The sequence below is a fragment of the Elephantulus edwardii genome, unplaced genomic scaffold (genome assembly GCF_000299155.1).
Source record: "Elephantulus edwardii isolate Elephantulus edwardi_28Jun2011 unplaced genomic scaffold, EleEdw1.0 scaffold00078, whole genome shotgun sequence".
Lineage (NCBI taxonomy): Eukaryota > Metazoa > Chordata > Mammalia > Macroscelidea > Macroscelididae > Elephantulus > Elephantulus edwardii.
The window spans coordinates 1602521-1607012 of record NW_006399828.1 but is presented as its reverse complement, the minus strand read 5'-3'; the positions used below and the strand labels follow the sequence as shown (position 1 = coordinate 1607012).

Genomic DNA, 4492 nt, shown 5'->3' with positions numbered 1-4492 from the left:
TTCAAACACAAGCAAATCAGGTATATAGAAAGTATATGAAAGTCAGAGCTGCGGCGAGGTCTTGGGAATGTAGCAGCAGCTAGAGGAGGCGGACACGTGGCAGCAGCAGCGGTAGCAGCCCCGGCGGCATCGGCCCGGGCCATTGGCCGTCCTCCTTCCCTCCCACCCCGCAGCAGCCGAGCTCCGGCTTCTCCTCTACCCCGGCTACGCGAGCTTGGCCGGGAGCTGCTCTTCTTTCTCCTTTCTGATTTCCAAGCAGCAGGACCAGGCGCCGGGCACAGACGGCCGCCACGATGGGGAAGGGGATGGGACGCGATAAATATGAACCTGCAGCCGTTTCAGAACATAGTGACAAAAAGAAGGCCAAGAAAAAGAGGGATATGGATGAGTTGAAGAAAGACGTATCTATGGATGACCATAAACTTAGCCTTGATGAGCTTCATCGCAAATATGGAACAGACTTGAGCCGAGGTTTAACACCTGCTCGAGCTGCAGAGATCCTGGCCCGAGATGGTCCCAATGCCCTCACCCCTCCTCCCACTACTCCTGAATGGGTCAAATTCTGTCGGCAGCTGTTTGGGGGATTCTCAATGTTGCTGTGGATTGGAGCAGTTCTTTGCTTCTTGGTTTACGGCATTGTAGTTGCCACAGAAATGGACCCTAGTAATGATAATCTCTATCTTGATGTGGTGCTGTCAGCTGCTGTCCTCATCGCGGGTTGTTTCTCCTACTATCAAGAAGCGAAAAGTTCGAAGATCATGGAATCCTTCAAAAACATGGTTCCTCAGCAAGCTCTCGTGATTCGAAATGGTGAGAAAATGAGCATCAATGCAGAAGAAGTTGTTGTTGGGGATCCGGTGGAAGTGAAAGGTGGAGACCGAATCCCTGCAGATTTGAGAATCATTTCTGCGAACGGCTGCAAGGTGGATAACTCCTCGCTCACTGGAGAATCCAAGCCTCAGACCAGGTCTCCAGATTTCACAAATGAGAACCCTCTGGAGACAAGGAACATTGCCTTTTTTTCAACCAACTGTGTTGAAGGCACAGCACGTGGTATTGTTGTATACACTGGGCACCGCACTGTGATGGGACGAATTGCCACACTTGCTTCTGGACTACAAGGTGATCAGACTCCTATTGCTGCAGAAATCGAGCATTTCATCCACATCATCACGGGTGTGGCTGTGTTCCTTGGCGTGTCTTTCTTCATCCTCTCTCTGATCCTGGAGTACACTTGGCTTGAGGCTGTCATTTTCCTCATCGGCATCATTGTAGCTAATGTGCCAGAAGGCTTGCTGGCCACTGTCACGGTGTGTCTGACGCTTACTGCCAAACGCATGGCAAGGAAAAACTGCCTGGTGAAGAACTTGGAAGCTGTTGGAGACCTTGGGGTCCACATCTACCATCTGTTCTGACAAAACTGGAACCTTGACTCAGAACCGGATGACTGTTGCTCACATGTGGTTTGACAATCAGGTCCATGAAGCTGATACTACAGAGAACCAGAGTGGTGTCTCATTCGATAAGACATCAGCGACCTGGATTGCTCTGTCGAGAATTGCAGGTCTTTGTAACAGGGCAGTGTTCCAGGCTAATCAGGAAAATCTACCTATTCTCAAGTGGGCAGTTGCCAGAGATGCCTCTGAGTCAGCCCTCCTGAAGTGCATTGAGGTGTGCTGCGGTTCGGTGAAGGAGATGAGGGAGCAGTACGCCAAGATTGTAGAGATACCTTTCAACTCCACCAACAAGTACCAGCTGTCTATTTATAAGAACCCCAACACATCCGAACCCCGGCTCCTACTAGTTATGAAGGGAGCTCCAGAGAGGATCTTGGACCGCTGCAGTTCCATCCTTCTCCATGGCAAGGAGCAGCCCCTGGATGAGGAGCTGAAAGAAGCCTTTCAGAATGCCTACTTGGAGCTTGGGGGCCTCGGAGAGCGAGTGCTAGGTTTCTGCCACCTTTTTCTGCCAGATGAACAGTTTCCTGAAGGGTTCCAGTTTGACACCGATGACGTCAATTTCCCTGTTGAAAACCTCTGCTTTGTTGGCCTCATCTCCATGATTGACCCTCCCAGTGCTGCTGTTCCTGATGCTGTGGGCAAATGCCGAAGCACTGGAATTAAGGTCATCATGGTTATAGGAGACCACCCAATCACAGCCAAAGCCATTGCCAAAGGTGTGGGCATCATCTCAGAGGGCAACGAGACTGTGGAAGACATTGCTGCCTGCCTCAACATCCCAGTGAGCCAGGTGAACCCCAGAGATGCCAAGGCCTGTGTGGTCCATGGAAGTGACCTGAAGGACATGAACGCTGAGCAGCTGGATGACATTCTGAAGTACCACACTGAGATTGTGTTTGCCAGAACCTCCCCTCAGCAGAAGCTCATTATCATGGAGGGCTGCCAGTGCCAGGGTGCCACTGTGGCTGTAACTGGTGATGGTGTGAATGACTCTCCAGCATTGAAGAAGGCAGACATTGGGGTTGCCATGGGAATTGCTGGCTCAGATGTGTCTAAACAAGCTGCTGACATGATTCTTTTAGATGACAACTTTGCTTCAGTTGTGACTGGAGTTGAGGAAGGTCATGTGATCTTTGATAACTTGAAGAAATCCATTGCTTATACCCTCACCAGTAACATTCCTGAGATCACCCCCTTCCTGATATTTATTATTGCAAACATTCCACTCCCACTGGGGACCGTCACCATCCTCTGCATTGATTTGGGCACTGACAGGGTTCCCGCCATCTCTCTGGCATACGAGCAAGCTGAGAGTGATATCATGAAGAGACAGCCCAGAAATCCCAAAACAGACAAACTGGTGAATAAGAGGCTCATCAGTATGGCCTATGGACAGATTGGTATGATCCAGGCACCTGGGAGGCTTCTTCACTTATTTTGTGATTCTGGCTGAGAATGGATTCCTCCCCTTTGACCTCCTGGGCATCCGAATGGACTGGGATGACCACTGGGTCAACGATTTGGAAGACAGCTATGGTCAGCAGTGGACATACGAGCAGAGGAAAATCATGGAGTTCACCTGCCACACTGCCTTCTTTGTCAGCATCGTGGTGGTGCAGTGGGCTGATCTGATCATCTGCAAGACCAGAAGGAATTCTGTCTTCCAGCAGGGGATGAAGAACAAGATCTTAATATTTGGCCTCTTTGAAGAGACGGCCCTTGCTGCTTTCCTTTCCTACTGCCCTGGCATGGGGGTGGCCCTCCCTTCAAACCTACCTGGTGGTTCTGTGCCTTCCCTTACTCACTTCTCATCTTCGTGTATGATGAAGTCAGAAAGCTCATCATCAGGTGAAGCCCTGGCGGCTGGGTGGAGAAGGAAACCTGCTACTAGTCCCCCGTCCTGCACGCTGTGGAGCATCATGCCACACTCTGCATCCATCACCCACCCACCATGTGTACTTCAGTCTTGGAATTTGGAACTCTACCCTAGTAGGAAAGCACCGAAGCATGTGGGGGAAGTGAGACATCCCAGAATGAAGCATGTAGATATATGGGGGGAGGGGGGAGGACTGCCTGAAAAACATCCGTCTGTGGGAATGACATTGGGGAAGGTTTTTATGTGCCTTTTTGTTTTTGTAAAAAAGGAAAACCTGGAAAGACTGAAAGACTACATTTTATATCTGGATTTTTACAAATACAGATGGCTGTTATAATGGGGGAAAAAAAGAAAGTATATGAGAAACAGCAAACAAGAATCCATATTTTACTGAATGCTTCAATCATAGTACCTATACTGAACCTTAAGATTTATGAAAATTCTGATCTTATTCACTTTGTCCACTCTGAATCTGTTAACACTGGAATAAAATAGGTCTTTAATAATAAATTTTTTACACATAGTAAATGAATATATCTTGTTGGGTTGTTTTGTGTTTTTTTTTTTTAAATACAGATATAAAAACCTCTGGAGAAGTAAAATATTTAAATGATTTGAAAGCTAATACCCTAAAATATGAGATTAATTCAATGATAGTTTAATCAACAATTGTTGTGTGGCCACTCTATCTTTTAGTCTCTTATGGATGTTAGAGTTGTTAGTGTTATGTACCACTAAGTCGGAATTGACTTCTGACACTTCAGCAGGTTTCTATAGGCAGTAAATTGCAAGCCAGCTTTCTACCTTTCTCCATGGAGAAGTTGATGGATTTGAACCACTTATTTAGGGTTGGCAGCCCAACTCCTTACCACTAGACCTCCCTCCCATTAAGCCAAGCTATAGTACATTATATAAAATACTAGCATAATATTAGTCCAAATTACTTATTTAAAGCTTGGTACCTACAAATCTGTTAAGAAGACTGATTTGTGCTATTTTATTCCGCTACAGAAAAGTACCATATTTGATTTAGCCACCAGCTTCCCTAGCATAAGTAGCTATTTGTTATTTCTGTTTAAAACATGTTTATTAATTGATATTTTAAAAGATACCATAGAAGCAGGACCGTAAGGGCTACAGACATTTTGCAACTGAA

The 4492-nt window shown here is 46.8% G+C and overlaps 1 pseudogene across 1 annotated transcript; it reads left to right on the top strand.

Annotated features, from left to right (window-relative positions):
• The first annotated feature begins 293 nt into the window (after window positions 1-293).
• On the top strand, window positions 294-3351 carry LOC102871620 (annotated as a pseudogene). The gene has a single exon (XR_438919.1). The product of XR_438919.1 is annotated as a sodium/potassium-transporting ATPase subunit alpha-1-like (transcript).
• Window positions 3352-4492: the final 1141 nt, after the last annotated feature.